Below are 11,754 nucleotides of genomic sequence, written 5' to 3' on the forward strand. Positions count from 1 at the left end.
CCCAAAGCCTATAGTCACTCCTATGAGTTATGATACCTGGTTAATGACTCAACTTCTTGTAACTATTGGTTAGGCTTATAGAGTCTGTAAGACAAAGAATCCTCGGATCATTCGATGCAATCTTGATTTGACCATTACTGATTACGTAGCAACTTGTGATTTTGAGAATGAGGAACTAACGATGGAATGGAAATGAATTGTGCCTGGGCGTATTAAAATGAACTGAAGGATATAACTTCATCACCAAGAACAAAGAGCATTCATACATATACTTTACAAGCAAGGAAGCCAAAAGCAACGAGTTTGATATTACATAAAACAACAGAACATTCCAACAGAATAGTTGACATGCAAGGATGCCACCATCTTTTGTTGGGTTATTACCTTTATTTCTCAAAAGTACAGTAGTACTTGATATTCATCAGTTAATATTTTAAAAAGGTGATCTAGAGAAAGAATCGTTTCTTGCAGTTCTGATGTTGCTAGATCCTTTCAACAGATCAAATGAAGTGAGAGAATATGGAAGGAGTATGACTTCCATGTCCTTGCCAGCATTTTCAAGTGGACTCTGTTTCGGTTTGACCTGGATACATACAATGGAGGACAAAAAGTTTATGCTGGGGAAATATTTAGAGCTATATGTTAGTTCTAACAATCTTACTATTCAAGAGAAAATATTCTTTCCCCTTTGTCAAATTTTCTTCTCTTTATTTCGTACTGTAATTTTTTGTTTGGAGTAGATTAATGTGGGAATCATGAAACCATGTATAGGCTAAAGAGATATGATCCTATATAGATATTACATTGGCAAGAAGATATGAATAGCCGAATGCAGCTAAATAGTTACTATTTAATTATTGGCTAATTAAAATCCTATTAGATTTTTGCCCAACTTTGGCTGGGTATGGGTAAAGATGGAAGAGAAATCTACCCACCGCCCTAACAGTACTAGGATATTGTCTTGGTCAATGAATATTCACTTCATAACTATAAATTGAAAACCTATCCTAATCTTTTGAGAATGTCTGAAGATCATCTTTACTTTAAGGTAATGACAATGAAGACAATCTACAAAATAGCATGTAGAAGTATCTCTGAATATGCAGAGAAGCCCCCTAACAATTCAGAAGACAAGTTTTCTAGTACTACTAAAAAAGCGATTCCTGAATAATGACCTTATTTGGCTCCTTGAAGGAATTCTCATCCATCAGATTACCAGAGGTGAGTACGGTCTTTGTCGACCCGGATAACTGTATTGTGGAGTTGGGCTCCAATCCATCCACACTTATCTTGAGATTAACTGTGTCATTCCCAAAGTTCACAATCTGCCAAAAAAAAAAAAAAAATTATCATCTCAACTTAATAGCAGTGCCACATAGATAGAAAAGCCAAATTCCATTCAATTCCAAAAGCGTATGATGCAGCTATCAAATTCAAAATAACTGAAGAGGTAGAAAAACCATTTCTCTGCCATTATCAACCACATGTATGCAATAAGACAAGATATTCGTGTAAACAAGTAACTGGATAATGCACCTGAACATAGTAAAATCTATGAAGATGTTTCAATTTGAAGGTGCTGGAAATTGGGTAGGAAGCATTGCAGTATAAAAATAGCGAGGTCAGTCATGAGGAAGCACACCTTTATTCTTAGGTAACTCTTGCTATCATCTGAGTTTTCCCACATAATTGCAGATGCAATAAGGGAAGTGGATGTATTTGTTGGGAGTGTTGAATGAAGAAGAGTTGCTGAACTCGACTCCCTGAAGAAGTGTTGCACCCAGTAGCTTGGTGTTCCATATAGCTGTGAAGAGTTAAAGACAATTGCATCTGCATTCCACCTTAATAGAAAGTTTTTTAATCTCAGTATAACAATTATAAAGGTTGAATTTTCACTTTCGAAGTAAAATATGTGGAAAATTATTTTATGATGAAATTTTGAGAGAAATTACCATCTGTCATTGTCATTCACAAAAAGTGGTGCATAGCTTGCCATGCTTACTACATCACTGCATTGAAGAAAGAAATGGAAGTCAGCAGCTTTTCTTTCTGATTGGCCCTAAAACGTTTACGAGTATAGAAGCTAATTAATTGCAAAAGAAACTGAAGATCAAGATCCTTACTTTATGCACACAAACCCATCTGGAAACTCCAGGATTTAGGGATGCTTGAGAGACATAGCATTGGAAATTAATGCAAATCAAAGCAGTTTATATAGTCTACTTGGTAATTATTTGTCAAACTAAATGGGCACAGGTTTCCATTTTACAGTTTTTTCCCTTTTCGATACTTTTACCATTTAGCTTTCTTTTTACTAAACTAGAGACCCGATTATAAGCCAATATTTTCATTGTTCTGCAGCTTGTACATATCGCACATATATCTCCTTAGCATGAATTTATCCTACATGAAGGCTCAGGCTCAAAGCACTAGTTTGGTTAACAAAGCATGAATGGGCACTGAAAAGGAAAGGCAAAACACTTTGTCCTAATGACAAGAACCCTCACAAGATGTGGGCTCCAGATCAGATGTCTTCTAGAATATTGGTTCTTCACCCAACACGCCTATCTGGTTGTGCGGGTGAGCCTTTTGGATCCCCACTTTCCTTAACAAAAGGAAAAGCAAACAAAAGAAAGAACAGAATGAAAGAAAGAAATAAAGAAAAGAAAAAGACACAGCTCAGCAAAAATTCTAACTCGATTCCTCTCTATTTGTGAATCCAAGAATTTCAGGCACTACAGTAGTAGCAACGATGGGAAAGGCAAATAACCAGCGAGGTGCTAGATTTATAAGAGGATCTTACAAACTTATGTAACTCGATGTGAGACGTCAGATCTACTCTAAAATAAAAAAAAGGCTTTACAATCAGACATACCAAATCAAGCCACATCAACTTGTAGGTTTACTTTTGAAGAATTCCTTTGTAGACCAAGCATTTCTTATAAAGAGCAAACCATGCATGCCTTCATTAGGAGAGGAGGTCCCCGCCATGCACCATTGTTTGAAGCCATATCATCCATTAACTTCCGGCTATCATTTATTATCTCACATCCTCTACACTATCACACCAATCTATTGTCTTTTGGGTGGCACCTTTTGTTTAAATCAAATAACTCTTTTGTCAGCGGATGCATTTGTTGCACACAATCAAACCATCTTACATGATGTCATTCTTGCTACTAAGGGTCTAGGATGGGCTTTTGATTCCCCTTTTTTAACCAAAAACTTGATATGTTCAATGTTATTAAGGAAAAATGTTAAAGGAAACTTAGGGAAAATGAAGAAAGGTCATGCATATAAAAGAGAAATTAGCAAAGAATATGTAAAATTTTGAAGGAGACCTCAAGGAGAACATAAATGCAAACAAGTTCATTATTTTTGTTTTGATCGGTAAACAAAATTTTATCTATCATGAGAAGCAAAAAAGTTAATAATTTTAGTAACATTAATTTGCCTTATTTACATGTCCATATGAGACATTAATGGATTACTTATTATAGTTGATGTTCCCACTTATTTTCAGTTGACCACAAAAACTATCAAGGTCTTGACCATTCAAAATTTCTGTCCATCGTATATCAAAGTGACCTATACTCAATATTTGAGTATATTTAACTTCAATAAGATTAGTAACTATTTGCTGTTAATGAATGTGAAAACAAGTTCAGTTGACAATAAGTTTGTAAAACTTGTATTAGCTGTGGTGCCGTTCATGAGTACATGATATGTGTCGGAATTTTTAACTAAGTCACCTCTTCCATGAACAAGACAAATCTATTTGTAGTTTTCTCAGATAAAATGCCTAATTTCACCACTAGCTATGAACTATAAGTTTGCAAGTTATTAGCAATTATAACTTCAGTGGACTAGTCTCGTTCAATGAACCTGAATCATGATCTTAATTGCTTGAGAACTACATGCAATTCATCTAATGAGATATATACGGATTCAAATAAATAGATATGCCCAGGGAATAAACATTCATCTAATAACATAAACAAATAATAATGCACAAGTTTAATTGACTTTTAGAACACAATTCTAACTTTAGATCAGGCAAACGACTGGGGAAAACTCAGAATCTTCCAAAAATTATCAGATTAGAGTTGATATTTCTTATTTTCTTTTTCTAGGATTAGTTGCATGGTTCACATAAAGAACGCTTTGGAGGAAAAAAGAATCATCAAATTTTGACTGAATTGAAGTAATTGCAGGCACAATTTACGGAAAATTCAAAAATTGCATCAAACCTGTTCTGTTCAATCCCAATAAGGAATGCAGCCTCAGCCAGTGCTGCTAAAAAAGTTCCTTTGCCAGCATCTTTCCCAGTTACAGCATACTCACTTACAAAAGCCTAACGCATATCAATTAAAACCCTTTTAAGTATTTGATCAAATGCATATATTATATAATACAGCGACAACATCACACCTTTGGACCGTCACGTGATGTATGATCGGACCAATGAGCCATCGAAAACATGTCCTTGGCAGATAATGGATAAACCTAACCAAAACACCAGAGTAAGACGATTTTGTCCCTCGTTGCCCAACGAAGGACGAAAGACATTAATATCATAAGACATAAAAGATCATTGAAATGTCTCCATTCACATATCAATACAAGAAATGAAGATGAGAATTTTACATGATAATCATACAAATCTGCAGGCTGATCCAACTTTTGAGAAAACCTGTCGCAATTTGTGATAATTTTGATGTCTGGATAAGCCTTCTCTATGGCATTATAGAACTTGAGGTAATTTCCTGGTCAATGGACAATAAAATAATAAAGAAAATAAAACAAAGAATAAAGTCATACATCAGATGCATCACTAAGAATCTGTATTGCAGTGACAATTTTTTTCTTCTGAATTCTTTGGTTTCTAAAATCTTTTGGAAGGAATAATGGTTATTGCAACAACTAAATTATAGGACACATGCAGTCTGTCAAATTAACCGAGCAGTACACTTCACAATCCACTTGGAAACCAAAGTTAAAAGTGTTTTTCTGGAAGCACTGAGCTTTTGGTGCGCACAAGTACAAAGGAAAAATAAATACATCCATCTAGCATTTCAAGAATTCAGGTACTATATCTTCCCATGGCAAACTTTACATTGAGGCAAGTAAAATATGAAAACAACTCCATTCAATGATGAGAGATTTAAAGGTGGTGTTGCCAACAGAAGCTTAAATGACAAGAGAGAAACTTCATTAAAAAAATATGTTTTTACAGGAATGAAGCATCATGGAGGGAAAGAACGCTGCAATGAAAGGAATTCAGATCTTCATTAACGTAGAGTCGATTTACTCCAACATGAAGATTTTGCAATGCAATAGTATCTCAGAATATCGTACCATTTGTTTCTCATTATTTCGGAACTGAACATATGCAACTTGCTAGATTGCCTGTTTAGTATTGCAATCATTTTTGTGCATTAGGATAATACCTAGTATGATGTTTTCTGAGTCATTCTAAATTGAAAGAACAAGTAAAAGACACTCTCTGAGCAAGAGTTACACGAGTGTGTGTGTGTGTGTGTGTACACACTATACAAGGCTACACAAGGATCATGCTTGTGACCGTTAAATCAGGTTTTTCCTCAGTACATAAGAGTTTGATAAATAACATCATCAGACATTAGGAAAATTACAAAGCCCGATAAAAAACAAGATGAAGTGCATTAATCATATATGACTAAGTAGAATAGACAAAATGTGAAATAGACTTTACTGACTCAGAAAGGGCCTAGAGGAAAAGCTCTGGAGTAATTGACTCAGATACATTAAAATGTTACTCATATAGGTACATGGTTCTAAGTATTATTAGTAAATGTATGGAGAAGATCATCTTTTCCTCAATTTATAATCTCTATAAAGGCATCAAATCTATTTGTTAAATAGTAATAATAATAATAACAACATTAAAACATAAATGGGAAACCTTGATAATTCTCTTTCCCGCAATCCTCATTCCCAAGAGCAACATGTCTCAAGTCAAAAGGTTCTGTATGTCCCATTGCAGCTCGCATAGAACCCCATGTAGAATTAGGATCACCTCTAGCAAACTCAATACTATCGAGGGCTTCCTGTAATCAAGCCATTTATCATCAAAGAATAAAAATATTGACTTTGTAGCACCAAAAAGCGAGGCTGAATTGCAGAGAACATGAACTGAGATATGAAGCTCTGTTATGGTAAAGAGTATCAACTTGATCAACTTAATGTAATAGGAAGCAACAAACTCACATACTTGCACAAAAGGCCTGACATTGGAAGTACTAACTTGATCATTACGACTGATACCTGTAGAATTGTTTGATTATATAAAGTAACAAAACATATATTATTCAATTGCTAGATTGAAAGTAAAACAGTTAGAATCACAAGCATGGTGAAGTACCAATATTGAACACCCATACTGGCAATGTACCTAGGTCCTCGGTTAGCTGCGGAAAAGAAATAATGTATTAAAATCAGCTCAAGAATCATATAATGGAACATTCTCAGGTTATTAATAATGCTAACACTCCACCCCCAAAATTAAAGAAGATGCCTACTTGGAGAAACTCAAAGTAACCAAGGCCATCATCCGTCCAGTACATCCAAACATCACCAAAATGCCCTGGTCTCTCCTCCCAGGGTCCAATGGTTGCTTTCCAACGAAATGCATTTCTTAACCAATCACCTACAACAAAGGAGCCACCTGATGCAACATAATTTGGAGGGCACACATCATTAGTTAGGTAGTAACTTCTGAGGAATAAAACATTATTTATGTAATAATGATTAAACTATGATGTCAACCCTTGCTCAATTAACAAACAGAAAAAGCCTAATGTACATCCCAAAATTTACAGCACCTTTATAATCCTTTTGAAGCTACTGTTTCTTTTTGAATGGGGAGCGTTGGAGGTAGTGTTGGGAACAAAGATATAGAGGATAGAAAATGACCGATCCAAAAGGTTTCATGAGTTTGTTGCTCATTTTCTCACAGAATTTCTTGGACAAATTTATGATTAATATTGGAAAAAAAATAAAATGTGTAAAGAAAAGCCAAAATGGGGATGTCAACCAAGAACACAGAATAACAAATCAATAATAACAACAGCTTAAGATTTAAAAGTTAGGAGCATCTATAAAACTTCAGAAAGACTTCAAAGAGGCAAAAAAACAAAAAGGATGAACCGAGACCCATCTGAACAAAACTTCAAGAGAAATCGATTCGTTTCATTCATGGATTCTCCATTCAAAAGCACTCCTACTAAGTAATATATCATATAGTCTTGGGTTATGAAGAGAAAATGTTGATACAAATAAGCATTCGAAACGATGACCAACCATGTGCCTAAAGGGAAGATGTAGATGAAGTATTATGGAAATATAAGCATCAGCATCACAAATATTACGCCCACAAGCTGTATAATGCTGTCTATATGTTCCTAAGAATAACTAATACAATCTGAATTTAGAATTCTCAACACATACAATTTATGCTCACCTGGAAATCTGATAAATTTTGGTTTTAGATCTGCCAACATTTCAGCAAGGTCACTTCGGAAACCATGTCCCTGTGCCAAGACAGATTTTGTTGAAGACTAACAAGACTTCAATGGAATGCATGTACTAAGCCATAACAAGAGGGTCTCGGTGAGCATTCAGGTTAAAACTTGACAATAAGTAAATATAGAATTATTTTGAACAACTTGCACTGAAGATATCAACTTCCAATGCATCCAAAGCTCAAATGATGAAAGGTGAAACCTTGCAAGTATTAATCTTTATTTAAGTTTTGAAATTCCACAAATTATTTCAATCCTAACATGCATCAGAATATGAAAATTGATCAAACAAGGTTTATACTTTTTCTTTCAGCATGTTTTACTTTTCAATATCATTAAGTGGGTATCGCTTTCGCAAATTTAAGGTGGTGTAACAGTGGCTGAAAGTCAAGTAGAAGACAAAAATGGCACAATCGATGAAGTTTGTTTAAGATTATTTGTCGAGTGGCTTTTCAAAATATCTTCTTTTTTTGTTTTCTCTTAATGGACTTTCCCAGGATAAAGTCCAAAATCCTCATATGATCCGTTTAATTTATACTGCATTGTAAAGGGATTGATATCAAAGAAAGAAACAACAATAGCTTAAGGTAATACAGCAGATAATTACCACCTGCAGTGACTGCAAGAGACTTTTTGCTGTTAGATTCTGGGAAGACAGAAAGATTGCAAACAAGAAGTCGAGATCAGGGCACATGAGTGTTCACCATAAATTCCCATATCCAGATTAACCATTGATTATTGAGGCAAGGGGGCCTTAAATGAAGAACGGATCATCTTAAACCATCTTATGTTAAAAAAAAAAATTCTTAATGAATATATTTTCAAAATCAAGATTGACATACTATAAGTTGCGTGCTATGCATCAGGCATATTAAACACTAGGGTACACGTATAAATTCCATTTAATGGTATGGGATATGGATGACGTGAAGAAAAGGATCACTGGCAAAATCCATCAGCATCCCATCAGATAAGATGGACAGTAAATTCAGTGACATTCAACTCATTCATTAATAAACTTCTATCATAACTGTATCACGTGTACATGTATAATCTACCTTATACATGTAAATAAACCATAGTTGGAGTGCATGCATACCTCATGTAACGACCATATATGACTTCCAGAAAGAAACAGATACCTTATATGTATCCACTGGCATAGCTGACACTTGGTCAAACCAAATAACTCCTTTTCTGGTTGTAGTCAATTGAAGTCTTGAATTAGGATTTGTGGCATTGGCTTCCAGCAGGATCTCCATCTTTGTCCAGTTTGAGACTTGAGAAGCAGAAGCTCTGAGAGGCAGTCAAATGTATTTCAAAGGATGCATTAGCCCTGTTCAATTAGATAATATTTACAGAACACTGAAAGAAAGCACAAATGGTGCTCACAATATTTCACAAATTGCCAGTGTCTCCAAGCCATTTGAGCTCGTCAATGACACGAATAGATCAATTGCTCCTGACGAACGAACATACAGAACCACTTTGTATTTCTTTCCTTTCACAATATTCTGAAAGAAGACAAAAGTAAGTGAGTTTGTCACAAATCAAAAGTTTGAAAGAATAACCTGGCAGAATTATAATATAAAAGATGCAGGACTTCGCATCCTGTTGCCTAGACACCTCAACATTATAAAACCCACATGGACAGTAAACTGTGTTCTAACATTCAAGATTTTCCCCAAAAATGAAAATTACCACAAGGGATTAAACTTTTTCACCATTCAAGATAAGGTGGAGAGAGAGAGAGAGAGAGAGAGAGAGAGAGAGAGAGAGAGAGAGGCATTATGCAAATTAGTGATATTGTCGTAGAAAAGGTGTCAACTTACCATGCCCCAGAAGCCCGGGTTATAAATACCAACGCCCCCAGCAGGACAGATATTGGTACCTGTTGTGTCACATAGAACCTCCATTCGGAGTGCAACCTTATTGAGCTCAAAACATGATGAGCGGTCAGTGGACACTGTAAGGGATGAGTACTCATCCCCAATAATAGACCAAGGGTCTATGTTTGAGGGGATATTAGGTCCCCAGCTTCAAAACCTGGAAAAGAAACTTTATGAGTATTCCTAACACTAAAATATAAAGATGAGGTCTTGCATTTCAATGGCTGGTTGTATAAGACAATATCAAATTCATAATATTTATAGGATAGTTCAACAATCACTTTTTTTTTTTTTTTTTTGGACGCCAATGCTAAGCAAACAGCCGCATGGATAGTTGGATCCTAAATATAACTTTAACAATCTCAAAATTATAAATGTTTTGAAAATCTCAGGGTCTGTCTCACTCTCTCTCTCTGTGAAGGTCCATAAGCAGTGAAAATTAGCCTATGAAGATTTTTTTCCTCTTTCTCTATCTCTATCCCGCAGTTCTTCAGCAAATTAACTCTTTTGTACGTTGGAAGTTTAGAGTATATAGAAATGACCTCTGTTGCTCACAAGCTCTGCCCACAACCCTCCAGCACCGGCATGGTTAATCTCCTGCAGAAAAGCATTTGAGAGAATGAATATTCACCCTACTCACTAATTGTTATTATACACACAACCATTGAAGATTCATCATACAAATCACGAGGGCTCACAAATGCCATACTAATTTAAACCATTTAGTTTTATCATTAGAGACATTTCATAAGATTGACATCAAATGAAGCATGGCTAATCTGATCGTTCATGTTTCCGTATACAAAATCCAGAACTCCATGCCGGTACTTTCATGAAATTCGTAACTTTCTAAGATTGCTACTCTATTTTTGTGTGCAGATATGCCAGCCGAAAAATGATAAACAGCACACTTGCCTAGTAGTTTTATCTCTTATTTTGAGGCATCATGTATTTTATTTTATTTTTTAATTTTTTTATTCAATAATTAAGAAAATCTGTCCAGTAGCGGTATTCTTTTTTCAAATGACGTACTCTATGCTTGTAACTGGCATAGGGCATGTTTAAAAAAAAAAAAAACGTAAAATGTGCACAATTACACGTGTAAAAATTCGAAGCCGAACATAATTCCAACATAGACTGCATATACTAACCTCAAAAAATATTCCAAAAAGTGTTTCGGGTATTGGCCGTCCCAATGCTTCAGAAGCATTAATAAGAAGAAATGCTCTTTGGTTGGCGTTATCTCCAATAGAAAGACAATGTGGCATAAAAAAACTCCCAATGAAAAAGCAAAGCAGGAGAACACTGCTGGGAACCTTGCAAGAACCCATCTTGTCCTCAACACATCTACTCTATTCACAAACTTCTTAAGAATTGGGAAAGGAAAAGGAGACAGCTTGATAAGCAACACTGGACTGACGCCTCACAAAATGAGAAAGTCTAAGGGCGAGGAGTGACAACAGTGTTGATGGAAGTTGGAGCTTCACTGTTTTTTGTCTCTGCCTGAGTTTATTATAACAAGAGCATTTATAGTTGGGTTCAGAAAAGTCTTTGCCTTGCTTTCACGTAAGCTAGCTATTTTTCAGGCAGTGGATTTGAAGCTTCAACGATTTCCTCGTTTGATTGTGCACTCCGATTATAACGTCTCAATGGAAACTCAAACCACATAGCCTATATTTTAAAAGGATTAATCAATGATACAATTAGAGCTCAATTAAAACTTTATAAAGAGCAAAAACTTCTCATTCTCAAGCAATGTGAGATCCCATACACTACCTACTCTTATCTATATCATATGAGGTATCACAATTTATCTCCTTAAATTCCCAATATCCTCATCGGGTCTGTCCATTATAGATGGCACGGATCAAGTTCCACATTTCTAGTTGAGATTGTCTCTGATACCACTTATAACGCCCCAATGGAAGGTCCAAACTACATGACCTATACTTCAAAAGGACCAGTCAATGATACAATTGGAGTCACATTAGAACCTTATAAAGAGCAAGAACTTTTCCTTCCCAAGTAATGCGGGATCCCATACACCACCTACCCTTATTCATATCATATGCGGGTATTACAATCATTTGTAATACCTCAACAAAAGGCCCAAACTACATAACCTATACTCCAAAAGGACTAATCAATTATACAATTAGAACCTCATTAGAACCTTATAAAGAGTAATAACTTCTTCTTTTCAAGCAATATAGGATCCCATACACCACCTATCCTTATCCATAACATATGAGGTATCACAATCTACCCCACTTAAATTCCCTACGTCCTCGTCGGGCCTGTCC

General features: G+C 35.4%; 1 pseudogene; it reads right to left on the reverse strand.

Annotated features, from left to right (window-relative positions):
• Nucleotides 1-212: 212 nt before the first annotated feature.
• Nucleotides 213-10,825, reverse strand: LOC121266185 (annotated as a pseudogene).
• Between the last annotated feature and the right edge of the window lie 929 nt (nt 10,826-11,754).

This window comes from Juglans microcarpa x Juglans regia, chromosome 5D, assembly GCF_004785595.1.
Source record: "Juglans microcarpa x Juglans regia isolate MS1-56 chromosome 5D, Jm3101_v1.0, whole genome shotgun sequence".
In the NCBI taxonomy this organism is placed as follows: Eukaryota; Viridiplantae; Streptophyta; class Magnoliopsida; order Fagales; family Juglandaceae; genus Juglans; species Juglans microcarpa x Juglans regia.